The following is a 16,577-nucleotide window of genomic DNA, read 5'->3' on the forward strand; positions in this document are numbered from 1 at the left end:
TGTCCATGTCACTCCATCCCACTGAAGCCAGAATCTCAGAATCGCACACCCTGGCTGTGACAATAGGTACACGGTCCGGGGCAGCAAGAGTGATGGCCTGATGAGTGGACACATAACCCAGACAGGGCAGTCCTGGGCTTCATATAGGTACACTGTGCTAGTCCCCTTGCTCTGGGTCTCTCAGGCAGGTCGTCAGCTTGGGCTGTGTGTGGCCTCAGCCCTCCTCCTGGCATAAGGTAACCCATCCACAGCAGGAGGGAAGCAGGCCAATGTCTATTTTCCATAGCAGACCATCACAGCTCCTGGATCCAGTCTGAGTGGGCTCCCCAGTTCCTTTCTTGAGGGCAGGGTTTGCTGTGGGAGTTGAAACAAGTGGAGGAAAAGACCCCCAAGGAGGAAGCTGGGGGCTCCCTAGAGGGGTGGTCACTTTCCATCCAGTTTTTGGATATTCAAGATGTATTATATATGAACACATATTTTTTGGCTGGCAGGATCTTAGTTCCCTGACCAGGGATTGAACCTGGCCCCTCGACAGTGAAAGAGCCAAATCCTAACCACTGGACAGCCAGGGAATTCTCAAGATGTATCATATTTAAAATCTATGATTATTATTTTGTTTCCAGATATTTTATAGCTGGTATGAATGCAGATTACTTTCTTATACATAATAATACAATTGAATAGAGAGGGTCATGAGCATAAAGTTCTTCCTTATTTCTTTATATTTTGAGAGAAATTGTTAAATGAGAGAAAAACACAGTCTGAGCCCCTTCCTGGCAAGCTCCAAGGCATGACAACTGTGTCCCAGTGCTTCAAATAGTTATCGCTTTCTTAGAGTCACCTCTGGCTCTCAGTTTCCAAATTGAGACAAGTCCAGAGTTTTCCACTTTTATCTTCTGCTTCAGTTATTTGTGATCATGATCAAGACTGCATCGTAGTTAATCACGGAGGATTTTATTCCAATCAGAGTTGCAGTACTATGTATCTTAATAGGTTGACGATCCAGCAAAGAATGTGATGGTAGAAATGGGCATCTCTTTTCTAGGGAGAGAATAGGTTTTACTTTCCAGTGGCTTAAAAGACTGATGACTCTCTTGTTCTTCAGGCGGTGGCTCCAAAGAATGAGGCATGTCCCGGGCAGGAAAGCAGGCATGGCTGGAGCAGGGCATCACCAGCTTCATCAGCAGAGGCTGAGGCACTAGTGCATTGAATGGCTTTGCATCCCGGCCAGGAGGGGGCGCATGTCCTCCGACTATTGACCCAGAGCGTCCTGCTCGGCCCTTAGTGGCCGGCAGGTGGAGCCAGAACCTTCCTGGCCTCTGCACGGGCGCATGCGCACGTCTCCGGCGTCCTTGGCAAGGAGCGGACTTTTTCCTCAGGAAGACGGAGGGCCCGCCACGGTGGCTCTGGGGCAGTTGCCTGGCGTGGTCGCGTCCGAGGCGGCAAAGCGCTTCCGGCTACGCCGCGCGTCTGAGGAGGTGATCATGTGAAGGGGCTGGTTGTGCAGCGGGAGCCGGTGCGGAAGCTGGGACGGAGGTCGTGCTGCCGAGATGTCTGTCAGGGGCAGGGTGGTTTGTGGGGGATGGCAGCCCACTCCAGTGTTCTTGCCTGGAGAATCCCAGGCCCGAGGGAGCCCGGTGGGCCGCCGTCTGTGGGGTCGCACAGAGTCGGACACGACCGAAGCGACTTAGCAGCAGCAGCACAGATGTGTCGTCGTGGAGGGAGATGCGGTGCTGGGGACCCCGCAGCCTCGGGAGAGGGATGAGCGGGACTCGGGACCGGCCTTGGGAGACGCAGGATCCCTGGGCAGAAGGGAGAGTTTACAGTTATCCCCGTTCTTCCGTTACTGTTTGCTCACTTGCCCTCTTGCCCTCGAAAAGTTATAAAAATGTCTGTTTTCCTTAGTGACTGGGAGTGTTTGCCTCCCCTTGTCCACAGGGCACTGAACTATTCAGTCACTGGTGCAAAGATCTTTACTAAATTCCTGGTCTGTGTGGACAATACAGATAGAATGGAATAGTAGTTGAAAAAATACTGAAAAAGTAAAGAGGAAGTGTGTTACATTACTTTAATATTTTAAATATGCAAAAACCAGAATTTTCTATAACTTTAATTTCCTGACTTTAGAGGAATGCAGATTATCTAAAATATACTTAACATACTTCTTAACCTCATTTCCAGATTAAGATGCTTGGGAAAGGAGCTTATTAAAAAATTAAGATTATAGACATTCTAATTTACCATTCGAATAGAGATATACAAAATTAATCTAAATGCCTTCAGATATTGAAGTTATTAGGAGAAAGTTTATAATTTACAAAAGTATTAAAAAAAAATACTAGCCATGCTTGACAGTTTATTTTAACACAGTGGCCATCTTAAGATATGTGTAAATATTAGGTCATTGAAACATCTTTTGCAGGATTACAGTGCAACTAGACATGTTAAAATAATAATATCCAGGCCACTACCAAGTTTTTATAAGAATATAGTGAAAATACTGCAAATCACTTTTAGAAGATCCAAAGACAGTTGTGATTTAAAAAAAAATACTAGCCATTGCGTATTAAGATAATTTAAGATGAATTATATTAAAACTCAAAACTTTAGCGTATTTAAGAGCCGAGACAATGGCTGCTGATTAGAAACTTTTGTAAATTATAAACTTTCTCCTAATAACTTCAATATCTGAAGGCATTTAGATTAATTTTGTATATCTCTATTCGAATGGTAAATTAGAATGTCTATAATTTTATTTTTTAATAAGCTCCTTTCCCAAAAGAATTGATATTTTTATATGTAGTTCTTCATTCCCCATTTCTTTCCTTTTCCTTTATTTTTTATATCAGAAAATGTATGTCTGTGTCTTGTTAAAGCTTTTCATTCTTCTAACGTATTTCAGGAGGTACATTCTCTTCCTGTAAACAAGGAGAGACCCCTTCTAATAAGCATGCATTATATATATAATCAGGAATTTTCCAAGGAGCACTTAACAGTTTCCACTTGGCTTACAGTATCATCTTGTCTTAAAGCCTGCATAAATATTTGTACAATAATGTCCTTTTACCAACATGCTTCTGATTTCACCATGGTATATTTCCTGATGTGACTTTATTTTATCTTATTTTTTCATGTCATTTTTTTTTATTGGAGTATAGTTGCTGTACACTGCTGTGTCAGTTTCTGCTGCAACCCACTCCAGTATTCTTGCCTGGAGAATCCCAGGGACAGAGGAGCCTGGTGGGATGCTGTCTATGGGGTCGCACAGAGTCGGGCATGACTGAAGTGACTTAGCAGCAGCAGCAGCATCCCCCTATATATTCCTGTTTTTGAATTTCCTTCCTATCTAGGTCACTACAGGGCACCAAGTACAGTTCCCTGTGCTATGCACACTTTATACATAGTAGTGTATATCTCGGAGAAGGCAGTGGCACCCCACTCCAGTACTCTTGCCTGGAAGATCCCATGGACGGAGGAGCCTGGTGGGCTGCAGTCCATAGGGTCACTAAGAGTCGGACATGACTGAGCGACTTCCCTTTCACTTTTCACTTTCATGCATTGAGAAGGAAATGGCAGCCCACTCCAATGTTCTTGCCTGGAGAATCCCAGGGACGGGGGAGCCTGGTGGGCTGCCGTCTATGGGGTCGCACAGAGTTGGACACGACTGAACCGACTTAGCAGCAGCAGCAGCAGCAGCAGTGTATATCTAGGGCTTCCTGGGTGGTACTAGTGGTAAAGAATTGCCTGCAGTGCAGGAGACACAAGATACCTGGGTCAGGAAGGTCCCCTGGAGGAGAGTATGGCAACCCACTTCAGTATTCTTGCCTGGAAACCCCCATGGACAGAGGAGCTTGATGGGCTGCAGTCCATAGGGTCACAAAGAATCAGACATTACTGAAGCAACTTTGCACACATGCGGTGTATATATGTCAATCCCAATCTCACAATTCATCCCACCCCATTTACCCCCTTAGTGTCCATATGTTTTTTCTCTACATCTGTGTCTCTATTTCTACTTTGCAAATAAGATCATCTATATGGTTTTTCTAGATTTCAAATAATGATTTCATTTAAAATATTAATCTAATAATACAGTATTTTTGACTTTGTTTTTTTATCATATATATGCTTTAAGAGGACACATATTAATATTTGCTAAATGTAGTTACTTTGCATGAGATGGTAGCTGATTGCATTTCATCTTGATGCCCATTGGGCATTCTTATGAGTGTTTAAAGTACTTTTTAGAACAGATATGAAAATATCTCCCATCAGGAAGCTTCCATTAGCCTCTTATCCTTATCTGTCAGAGGACAGACAGAATGAAAATCACAGTCACAGAAAACTAATCAAACTGATCACATGAATCACAGCTGTGTCTAACTCAATGAAACTATGAGCCATGACATGTAGGGCCACTCAAGACGGACAGGTCATGGTGGAGAGGTCTGATAGAATGTGGTCCACTGGTGAGGGAATGGCATACTACTTCAGTATTCTTGCCTTGAGAACCCCATGAACAGTATGAAAAGGCAAAAAGATACGACACTGAAAGATGCACCCCCAGGTTGATAGGTGCCCAATATGCTACTGGAGATCAGTGGAGAAATAACACCAGAAAGAATGAAGGGATGGAGCCAAAGCAAAAACAACGCCCAGTTGTGGATGGGACTGGTGATGGAAGCAAGATCCAATGCTGTAAAGAGCAGTATTGCATAGGAACCTAGAATGTTAGGTCCATGAATCAAGGCAAATTGGAAGTGGTCAAACAGGAGATGGCAAGAGTGAACATCGACATTCTAGGAATCAGTGAACTAAGATGGACTGGAATGGGTGAATTTACCTCAGATGACCATTATATCTACTACTGTGGGCAAGAATCCCTTAGAAGAAAAGGAGTAGCCATCATAGTCAACAAGAGAGTCTGAAATGCAGTACAATTTCAAAAACGACACAATGATCTCTCTTCGTTTCCAAGGCAAACCATTCAATATCGCAGTTATCCAAATCCAAGCCCTGACCAGTAATGATGAAAAAATTGAAGTTGAACGGTTCTATGAAGACCTACAAGACCTTCCAGAACTAACACCCCCCAAAAATGTCCTTTTCATTATAGGGGACTGGAATGCAAAAGTAGGAAATCAAGAAACACCTGGAGCAACATGCAAATTTGGCTTTGGAATATGGAATGAAGCAAGCCAAAGGCTATTGAGTTCTGCCAACAGAACACACTGGTCATAGCAAACACCCTCTTCCAACAACACAAGAGAAGACTCTACACATGGATATCACCAGATGGTCAATACTGAAATCAGATTGATTATATTCTGTGCAGCCAAAGATGGAGAAGCTCTGTACGGTCAAAAACAAGACCGGGAGCTGACTGTGGCTCAGATCATGAACTCCTTATTGCCTAATTCAGATTTAAATTGAAGAAAGTGGGGAAAATCACTAGACCATTCAGGTATGACCTAAATCAAATCCCTTATGACTAGACAGTGGAAGTCCCTTCTGACTATACAGTGGAAGTAAGAAATAGATTTAAGGGACTAGGTATGATAGAGTGTCTAATGAACTATGGACAGAGGTTCATGACATTGTACAGGAGACAGGGATCAAGACCATCCCTATGGAAAAGAAATGCAAAAAAGCAAAATGGCTGTCTGAGGAGGGCTTACAAATAGCTGTGAAAAGAAGAGAAGCAAAAAGCAAAGGAGAAAAGGAAAGATATAGCCATTTGAATGCAGAGTTCCAAAGAATAGCAAGGAGAGATAAGAAAGCCTTCCTCAGTGACTGATGCAAAGAAATAGAGGAAAACAATAGAATGGGAAAGACTAGAGATCTCTTCAGGAAAATTAGAGATACCAAAGGAACATTTCATGCAAAGATGGGCTCAATAAAGGACAGAAATTGTATGAACCTAACAGAAGCAGAAGATATTAAGAAGAAGTGGCAAGAATACACAGAAGAACTGTATAAAAAAGATCTTCACAACCCAGATAATCACGAAGGTGTGATCACTCACCCTCACCTAGAGCCAGACATCCTGGAATGTGAAGTCAGGTGGGCCTTAGGAAGCATCACTAGGAACAAAGCTAGTGGAGGTGATGGAATTCCAGTTGAGCTATTTCAAATCCTGAAAGATGATGCTGTTAAAGGGCTGCACTGAATATGTCAACAAGTTTGGAAAACTCAGCAGTGGCCACAGGACTGGAAAAGGTCAGTTTTAATCCCAAAGAAAGGCAATGCCAAAGAATGCTCAAACTACCGCACAATTGCACTCATCTCACACACTAGTAAAGTAATGCTTAAAATTCTCCAAGCCAGGTGTGAACATGGCGCTGCGCGCGGTGTGGAGCATGCGGGCCGCGGTCTGCAGCCTGCGTGCCATTTCGGCACCCAGCTCGCCCTGCTCGCTGCGGCCCTGGGGACTGCGACCCGGTGCCGTCCGGACGCTGCGCACCGGCCCTGCTCTGCTGTCGGTGCAGAAATTCACAGAAAAACATGAATGGGTAACAACAGAAAATGGTGTTGGAACAGTGGGAATCAGCAATTTTGCACAGAGGAGTTTGGTGCTTTGGAAAGTATGAAAGCTGCTAGTGAACTTTATTCTCCTCTATCAGGAGAAGTAACTGAAATTAATAAAGCTCTAGCAGAAAATCCAGGACTTGTCAACGAGTCTTGTTATGAAGATGGTTGGCTGATCAAGATGACATTCAGTAACCCTTCAGAACTAGATGAACTAATGAGTGAAGAAGCATATGAGAAATACATAAAATCTATTGAGGAGTGAAAATGGAACCCCTAAATAAACTACTTTGAAACAAACAAAAAAATTCTCCAAGCCAGGCTTCAGCAGTATGTGAACTCTGAACTTCCAGATGTTCAAGCTGGTTTTAGAAAATGCAGAGGAACAGAGATCAAATTGCCAACATCCGCTGGATCATTGAAAAAGCAAGAGAGTTCCAGAAAAACATCTATTTCTGGTTTATTGACTGTGCCAAAGCCTTTGACTGTGTGAATTACAATAAACTGTGGAAAATTCTGAAAGAGCTGGGAATACCAGACCATATGACCTGCCTCTTGAGAAAACTATATGCAGATCTGGAAGCAACAGTTAGAACTGGATATGGAACAACAGACTGGTTCCAAATAGGAAAAGGAGTATGTCAAGGCTGTATATTGTCACCCTGCTTATTTAACTTATATGCAGAGTACATCATGAGAAATGCTGGGCTGGAGGAAGCACAAGCTGGAATCAAGATTGCCAGGAGAAATTTCAATAACCTGAGATATGCAGATGACACCACCCTTATGGCAGAAAGTGAAGAAGAACTAAAGAGTCTCTTAATGAAAGTGAAAGAGGAGCGTGAAAAAGTTGGCTTAAAGCTCAACATTCAGAAAACGAAGATCATGGCATCCGGTCCCATCACTTCATGGGAAATAGATGGGGAAACAGTGGAAACAGTGGCTGACTTTATTTTTTGGGGCTCCAAAATCACTGCAGATGAAATTAAAAAATGCTTACTCCTTGGAAGGAAAGTTATGGCCAACCTAGACAGCATATTAAAAAGCAGAGACATTACTTTGTCAACAAAGGTCCGTCTAGTCAAGGCTGTGGTTTTTCCAATAGTCATGTATGGATGTGAGAGTTGGACTATAAAGAAAGCTGAGCAGCGAAGAATTGATGCTTTTGAACTGTGGTGTTGGAGAAGACTCTTGAGAGTCCCTTGGACTGCAAGGAGATGCAACCAGTCCATCTTAAAGGAGATCAGTCCTGGGTGTTCATTGGAAGGACTGATGTTGAAGCTGAAATTCCAGTACTTTGGCCACCTGATGTGAAGAGCTGACTCATTTGAAAAAAAAACCCGATGCTGGGAAAGATTGAGTGAAGGAGGGGAAGGGGATGACAGAGGATGAGATGGTTGGATGGCATCACCGACTCAATGGACATGGGTTTAGGTTGACTCCGGGAGTTGGTGATGGAGAGGGAGGCCTGTCGTGCTATGGTTCATGGGGTCACAAAGAGTCGGACACGACCTAGCGACTGAACTGAACTGATATTTGTCAGGTGTATTTGTCAAGTCAAATACCAACAGGCAAATTTGGCCTTGGAGTACAAAATGAAGCAGGGCAAAGGCTAACAGAGTTTTGCCAAGAGAATGCATTCGCCATAGCAAACACCCTCTTCCAACAACACGAGAAGATTTTACACATGGACATCACCAGTTGGTCAATACCAAAATCAGATTTATTATATTCTTTGCAGCCAAAGATGTAAAAGCTCTACACAGTCAGCAAAAACAAGACTGGGAGCTGACTGTGGCTCAGATGATTAATTCTTTATTGCAAAATTCAGACTTAAATTGAAGAAACTAGGGAAAACCACTGAACCTTCAGGTATAACCTAAATCAAATCCCTTGCAATTATACAGTGGAAGTGACAAATAGATTCAAAGGATTAGATCTTATAGACAGAGTGCTTGAAGAACTAGGGCGGAAGTTTGTGACATTGTACAGGAGGCAGTGATCTGCCGGGAGCCAGCTCGAGGAGTCCCGCCCTTGGCAAAGGTCATGAGGTTAAGGGGTCCGACAGGCAAAGGCGAGTCCGGCCTTAAGGGAGCCTCGCTGGATTTTCTTGAGCATCTACCCCTGAAACCAGAGTCTGCCTGCCGTACTGCATTATGCTTTCGCTTATGCTTCTGACATTAACAGGGGCTGTTCCCCACCACCTTCTTCTAAAAGGAATTAACTCAGAGCTCCAGTCAATAAGTCTCCTGGGCATAAAAAGAATGTCTCGGCTTAAACCCCTCTGATAGCTTTCTAACTTACCTGATTGGTCTGTCTGGACTTTTACAGCTACGCATGTGAGTGTTTACAGCCCCCCAACTGCGAGAGGCACTAAGCTTAAAACATCTTAAAGATACAGAGCCTTTTTTAAAGAGCTAAGAATTATATCGGTGTAGGTTTTCATTGTTGAGTTAATGACTGCTGCCAGGCCTCCATATCCTTTATCTTTTAGGCACCTGGAGGATATTAATCAATGTAATTGGGATGTAGAAAAAAGAATATAGTAGTTTTGATGTTAGCAATACTAGACTTTTGAGTTAATGAATTTTCTCTTTGTTATAAATCACTGTACTCCTCTTTCCTTGTTATAAATTGTTGTGTCCTTGCTATATAAGAATGTAACCTTAATTAGTGCTTTCTGAGAGTGGTACCAGACTTTAGTAAGAACAACAATTTTAGGGCAAATAAGTTTTCTGGTTGACGGACCCTTATCAGAAAAGGGCCATAAAATGCTAATAGGCCTCCTGGCCAGAAGATGATGTAAATCACCTAAGACCTGTGTATACAGCTAAGTATGCAGAGAGAAAGCCTGGTCTCGATAAGGGTCAGGGCTGCTGACCCTGCATGACTTTGTATTATCCATTTATATCTATGTACAACTAAAAGTATAAAAGCTTTTCTTGGAAAATAAAGGACGGACCAGTTTCTCAGACCAGTTCCTGGAAAGACTGGCTTCCCCCATGTCTTTTCTTTCTTACTCTATTTTCTGGCTGATTCCCGTCTGGAGCATAGAGGCTCATCGTATCTACTTTTTTGCCTGGGTTTCTAAGACCCACGCGAGAGGGAGCCCAAGGTGGGGCACCCTCCGCTATTCAAGGGGGCGCCTGTGGCCTTATGCAGATGGTGAAAGTCTCTTGTCTGAGGTTTTATTGGCTTTCTATGTAAACCAAGGAATACAGCCTCTTTCTCTCTTCTATTCTCTTAACTGCAAACTCTTTCCTTATCTCTCTCTAAATCTATATATCTCTCTTGCCATGTCGTCCCTGCTTCGAATTACCCTGGATCCACCGGGGCTGGTCCCCAGCAGTGATCAAGACCATCCCCAAGAAAAAGAAATGCAAAAAGGCAAAGTGGTTGTCTGAGGAGGCCTTACAAATAACTGAGAAAAGTAGAGAAGCTAAAGGCAAAGGAGAAAAGGAAAGATATAAGCATCTGAATGCAGAGTTCCAAAGAATAGGAAGAAGAGATAAGAAAGCCTTCCTCAGCAATCAATGCAAAGAAATAGAGGAAAACAATAGAATGGGAAAGACTAGAGATCTTGTCAAGAAAATTAGTGATACCAAAGGAATATTTCATGCAAAAATAAGCTCAATAAAGGACAGAAATTGTATGGACCTAACAGAAGCAGAAGATATGGCAAAAATACACAGAAGAACTATACAAAAAAGATATTTATGACCCAGATAACCATGATGGTGTGAATACTCACCCAGAGCCAGACATCCTGGAATGTGAAGTCAAGTGGACCTTAGAAAGCATCTTCATACTCTCTTAATGGTATTTCCCACTGTGGTTTTAAATGAAATTCTACATAATGAACAGTTTTCCTTCATCTCAAATGAAAACTTGCTGGTGGGCCCTATAGTTTGATACTTTCCTCTCACATAATAAAGTGTCCTTAGAGGAAGTGAAATAAGCCTTATAGAAAGGATACACAGGTATGATTTCACTCACATAAGTTGTAGAACAGGCAAAACTAATTTATGGTAGAAAAAAAATGAGAGTGATATTTGCCTCTGGGAGCATGATGACAGACAGTGACTGGAAGGGAACATGAAAGAACTTTCTGGATCAATGATAGCATTCTATATTTTTGTTGCAGGAAGAGGGCCCCCTTCCTGGGCCCTAGACTGAGCTCTTGTCTAACACTCAGAAATGGATTGTCCAAGAACAAACGTGGTGCTGACAAAGCAGGAGACTTTATTGGGAAGAGGCACCCCAGCAGAGAGCAGGAGGGTGAATGAACCCAGGAGAAATGTCTACCATGTGGCTTGCAGTCTCCAGTTTTAGATGATGTACTGTCCAGATTCTCTCTGATCAATCGTTCTGGCTCAAGGTCCTTCCTGTGGTATACACATTGCTTAGCCAAGGTGGATTCCAGCAAGGAGGATTATGGGAGATTGGTAGGACTTTTGGCATCTCTTGCTGACGTTTCCCGAACTCCTGTGGTTGGTGGTGGCTTGTTAGTTCCATGTTCCTTACCAGGACCTCCTGTTGTAAAGTATCTGGTGCAGATGATTACTATGGTGCCTGGCCCAGGGTGAGTGGTTTCATTCAGTGTTTCCTCTAAGATTTTGATAGGGATCTGGGTTGTACAGGTACATGTACTTGTTGAAACTTACCAGTTGGTATATTTAAGATTTTTCATTTTATTATAAATAAATTTTATTCCAAAGAAATAATAAAATGTAAGCAAATGTTGAACTGTACTTAATAATATTCCATAACATCTTACAGAAACACCAGAACGAACTTTTTGGCCAACCCAATATATACACTGAAGTATTCAGTGAGAAGCATATGAATGCCTGCAACTTTGAACGGCATCCAAAAATCATTCAGGTTGCCGGATAGAGTAGTGGAAGGATAGCTAGCTATATGATAAAACAGCTAGAGTAAAATCTTGTGGTAAAAATCTAGGTAGGAAGTACTCGAGAGCTCACTGTAAAAAATAGTATTTTCACTTTATGTTTTCAGTTTCATTAAAAATGGGCAGAAATAAGTTGAAAGTCCTTGAAAAGTCCTTTAAAGTTTGGCGAGGGTAAAAGAAGGCCAGTTTCTCTTGCTCTGCTGTGCTGTGCTTAGTCGCATCGGACTGTTTGCAACCCCATGGACTATAACTCGCCAGGCTCCTCTATCCAGGGGATTCTCTGGGCAAGAATACTGGAGTGGGTTGCTATGGCCTCCTCCAGGGGACCTTCCCAACCCAGGAATTGAACCCAAGTCTCCCACATTGCAGGCGATTCTTTACTGTCTGAGTCACTAGGGAAGCCCAAGAATACTAGAGTGGGTAGCCTATCCCTTCTCCAGAGGATCTTCCTGACCCAGGAATCAAACTGGGGTCACCTGTATTGCAGGCGGATTCTTTACCAGCTGAGCCATCAGAGGCGCCCCTCTTGCTCTGCAGTCACCTGTTTCTGAGATCCTTTCTCAGTCTGTGTCCTCCTGTCTTGCGGCTGCCCATGCAGGAGAGTGGCTTCCTCCCTCCTAGCCAGGAGCTCGTGTTCCTGGGCAGGCTTGTGTGTCTTGACTAGTTGGCCTGGTGTAGAAGGACTGAGTCCTCACCCACTGCCTGCGGTGACTCCAGGAAAGGCTAGGCACTTAGCCTTCTTCTCCCAGCCTGTGGCATCCGGCCTGCGCAGCCTGCCTGGGGAAGGCACCTTTGCCCCATGCCGCTTTCCTGGGTGCAGTCCAACTCTGCACTCCTGCCATCTCCAGGGGCTTCCTAGCTGACCATTTAATATACATGGCCTTGGTTAATGGAAAACATCTGGTCTTGTGCTCCCTAGCAGAATGAGACTTTGGAGAGCAGAGGTGAAACTGAGAAAGAAACGTCTGCTCCAAAGAAATGAGCAGAAACTGTGCAAGATGATGAAAGATGGCTGGGAGGTTGAGAGAGAGAGAGGGAGAAAGAATCTGTAGGAGCAGAGGTCACTAAAGAACCTGGAAAAGACAGCCCTCAAACACTCTCACTTTCAAGGGAGTCTCAAACTGCAAGACACCACTTTTTACCTGCCAGATTGTAAAAACAAAAGAAATTTTAAGTGATAATATTGGTGCTGGCAAGGAAGTGATAGTGAAAAAGCATTATTTTGGAAATAATTTAAAAATATGTATAAAAGATGATAAATTTTGAATCAATAAATTACATTCTAAGTGAAAAATCAAAATGTTTTCAAAGATCTGTATATAAAGATGTTTAACAAATTATAATAATAACAAAAAGTAGATATTGTCTATCAGGGTACTAATTAAATTATAGTCCAACAAAGTGATGCAACTATTATGCAGACATTTTTCATGAAATGATTTTAGGAAAGAAGAATCAGGGTACAGAATTTTATATACAATGTGATTCCCATTATATGCTATAAGACTATGAGATTTAACTTGTTCTCTTTTTCACATTTCTGGCATTTCCCAAGTTTTCTGCAATGCATGCATATTGTTTTTCAAATCAGAAAAGAATTTGTTTAATTTTTATTTTATTATTTATTTCATTTTTGGCTGTGCCGGGTCTTCACTGCTTTGCATGAGCTCTCTCTGGTTTCTGAGAGCGGGGGCTACTCGTGATTGTGCTGCGCCGGCTTAATGTGGTGACTTCTCTTGCTGTAGAGCAGAGGCTCTGGGAAGCTTGGACTTCAGTAGTTGCGGCATGTGGGCTCAGTAGTTGTGGAACGTGGGCTTAGTTTCTCCGAGCATATGAAATCTTCCTGGACCAGGGATTGAACCTGTGCCTCCTGGATTGGCAGGCAGACTCCTGTCCACTATGCCACCAGGGATGTCCAGAAAAAAAATTTTTTTTAAATGCTGCACAGTCTGGGACTGGGCTATGAGAGCGATGTCTGCATAGGGATTTGGGATATGCTGTAAAGAAACTGTATCTTAAAAGACTTGTTTAAAAACTCTTAAAAATCAATTTGCAAAATCTTTTGTTTATAATATAAAGTCAGTGCAGGTCCCGGTTTTGGATCATATTGATGTAAATGTTAAGTTGGTAGGTAGACGGAACAAAGATTGCTGCCTAAGAGCAGAGCTCTGTCTGTACTGGGCTGGAGCCATGTATTACAAATTTTCTGAGTGTACTTGTAAGCATAGGGTATGAACTGTCCATGATGATAAAGGTTGCTGCTACTGTTGTTTTGCAACATGCTGCTGCTGCTGCTAAGTCGCTTCAATTGTGTCCGACTCTGTGCAGCCCCATAGATGGCAGCCCACCAGGCTCTGCCGTCCCTGGGATTCTCCAGACAAGAACACTGGAGTGGGTTGCCATTTCCTTCTCCAATGCATGAAAGTGAAAAGTGAAAGGGAAGTCGCTCAGTCGTGTCCAACTCCTAGCAACCCCATGGACTGCAGCCCACCAGGCTCCTCCATCCATGGGATTTGCCAGGCAAGAGTACTGGAGTGGGGTGCCATTGCCTTCTCTGGTTTTGCAACATAGATGACATTAGTTGCGGAGTCTCACTATCCACAGGGGAAATGAGTTATTGGAAGGGAAGGAGCGCGGGGGTAAGGGAACTTCATTATGGAGCTCTTATAGTTTGCACTGTGCTGTGAGTTTTGCAAGCATTAGCAATCATCTAATCCTTAGAGTAGCCCTGTGAGATATTGTTATATTGTTGTAACCAGGAAGTGACAGAAACCTATGTTAAGCCAGCTGAAGCAGAATGGGAGTGTAGGGGTTCAGTTATCTGGAAAGGACAGTTTGATGGTGGCCACATGCTATACGGTCATAAATCTGTGGCAGGTTATACTAATATTTTCCCAAAAGAGCAGCAACAGTGTCTCCCATCTCACCAGCCTTTCCTACATTGTGATCATGAGACTTTCCATCAAGAATGGGGTCCATGTTCTTTCTCCTTGAATTTGGGTAGGCTTGTGACTATGGTAGAGGTCATGCCATGTGGCTTTCCAGGCTAGGTTATAAAAGGCAGTACGGATTCACTCCGAGTCTCTCGGGACACTCACTCTGGGAACTCAGCCACCATACTGTGAGGAAGTCCAAGCCACGTGGAGAATTGTGGATCGGTGTCCTGGCTAACAGCCACTAGACATGCGAGTGAGGAAGCTCTGAGGTGACCCCTATCCCCACCATCATCTAGCCTCAACCATATGAGCCATCCTGAAGAAGAGCCACTCAGCTGAGCCTAGTTAAGTCCAGAACCATGAGAATGATAATGAAATCACTGTTAAGTCACTAACCTTGGGGGTGACTTATACAGCAAAAGATATCTTTTTTCTTCTGGTATCCAAATAGAATCTCAGGTAAGAGATTTTACTGAAATCATTCTTTGCTATGCCAAACAGCTTATTCCATGCTTCTGGGAAAGATGGCAGCAAGCAGCTCCCACTTATAAAGTCCCTACAGTTAGAGATTTTGGAGGACGGGAGAACTTTCCAACAAGGCCTGGCCACTTTAAGGTGTTCTATGCCCCTGGCCATGAGATTGGTTCAAAGACAGTCAACTGACCCAGGCAATCGCTCTTTCCTAGGATTTTCATGCTGAGACCTTCAGGAAAAATGACCCCTCGTATACTCTAGGACTCTGGTGGACTAATTGCCCTGGAATAGGGGAGGGGGTGTTATTCCTCAAAAGCAGGGATGCCGGTCCAAGCACACATGAGCACAAAAGATACAGTTTAAGATCAGGGAAGAGTCTGGGCTGTGTCAACCAGAACCTCTCAAATTTTAAAACTCTAAATAGATGAATCCATTCTTTAGTCATCTTAAATGCTTTTGTTGATCGTGTATATTCGTTTTTCTTTTTTGTGTTAGGCATTTATTAAAATTTCCACTCAATTCTGCACCATAGAGATTATCCCTATTTTATAGACAAAAAAAGAAAAAAATCTGAGGCTCAGAGAAAATAAGCTGGCTCAAGGTCAGAAAGAGCGAAAGTAGCCACTTTGTGGTTCAAATTTAAATCTATCTGGGAAGCCCATTGGAGAAGGCAGTGGCACCCCACTCCAGTACTCTTGCCTGGAAAATCCATGGATGGAGGAGCCTGGTGGGCTGCAGTCCATGGGGTCGCTAAGAGTTGGACATGACTGAGCGACTTCACTTTCACTTTTCACTTTCATGCATTGGAGAAGGAAATGACAACCCACTCCAGTGTTCTTGCCTGGAGAATCCCAGGGACGAGGGAGCCTGGTGGGCTGCTGTCTATGGGATCACACAGAATTGGACATGACTGAAGTGACTTAGCAGGAGCAGGAGCAGGGAAGCCCATGCTACTTCCATCACTACATATCTTCTGGTGAACAGAGTGTCCCTCAGGGCCACACTTAGGCAAAGCTGTGTGAAGGGCTGAGGTAATCATTCTCTCCAACACCCTCCCACTTTGCTGTCCCCACTCTCTTTTGGTAAGACCCATGCCCCGGTGCCCATGGGTGATTTCTAAGAATGGTCACCTTGGCACAACCTGAGCTTTTAGCTTTTTCATGATTTCCACCAAAACTGTGCTAACTCCTATAGCTTAAGGCTGGTGATTTTTAACTGCTGCTGCTGCTAAGTCGCTTCAGTCGTGTCCGACTCTGTGCGACCCCATAGACGGCAGCCCACCAGGTACCCCCATCCCTGGGATTCTCCAGGCAAGAACACTGGAGTGGGTTGTCATTTCCTTCTCCAATGCATGAAAGTGAAAAGTAAAAGTGAAGTCGCTCAGTTGTGTCCTGACTCTTAAAGACCCCATGGACTGCAGCCTACCATGTTCCTCCATCCATGGGATTTTCTAGGGAAGATTACTAGAGTGGGGTGGCATTGCCTTCCTTGTATTTTTAACTGAGGTGAGCCCAATCAGGTATTCACCAGAGAGCCCTCTGGGTAATGGTGTCTCATTTGTACTTGACAAAGACCTTAAGGGTCTTCTGAAGGAGGGCTGCTGGTGGACAAGACCAGCCCATGGACAGCCATATGAGGATTATTAGCAGGCATATTAGTTTCCTGGGGCTCCTCTGACAAGTCACATAACCTGGATAGTTTAAAACAACAGAAATTTATTTTACCAC

At 43.5% G+C, this 16,577-nt stretch overlaps 1 protein-coding gene and 1 pseudogene across 1 annotated transcript in view; both read left to right on the forward strand.

Annotated features, from left to right (window-relative positions):
- Positions 1 to 1,340: 1,340 nt before the first annotated feature.
- The window catches only part of CUNH2orf76 (chromosome unknown C2orf76 homolog), a 114,149-nt gene continuing 98,912 nt past the window's right edge, over positions 1,341 to 16,577 (forward strand). The window contains exon 1 of the mRNA XM_040228970.1: positions 1,341 to 1,478. The gene's annotated coding sequence lies outside the window, so the exon portion shown is untranslated. The remainder of the gene's footprint in view (positions 1,479 to 16,577) is intronic.
- On the forward strand, positions 6,336 to 6,828 carry LOC120854727 (annotated as a pseudogene).

Source organism: Oryx dammah, unplaced genomic scaffold, assembly GCF_014754425.2.
Source record: "Oryx dammah isolate SB20612 unplaced genomic scaffold, SCBI_Odam_1.1 HiC_scaffold_27, whole genome shotgun sequence".
Taxonomy (NCBI): domain Eukaryota; kingdom Metazoa; phylum Chordata; class Mammalia; order Artiodactyla; family Bovidae; genus Oryx; species Oryx dammah.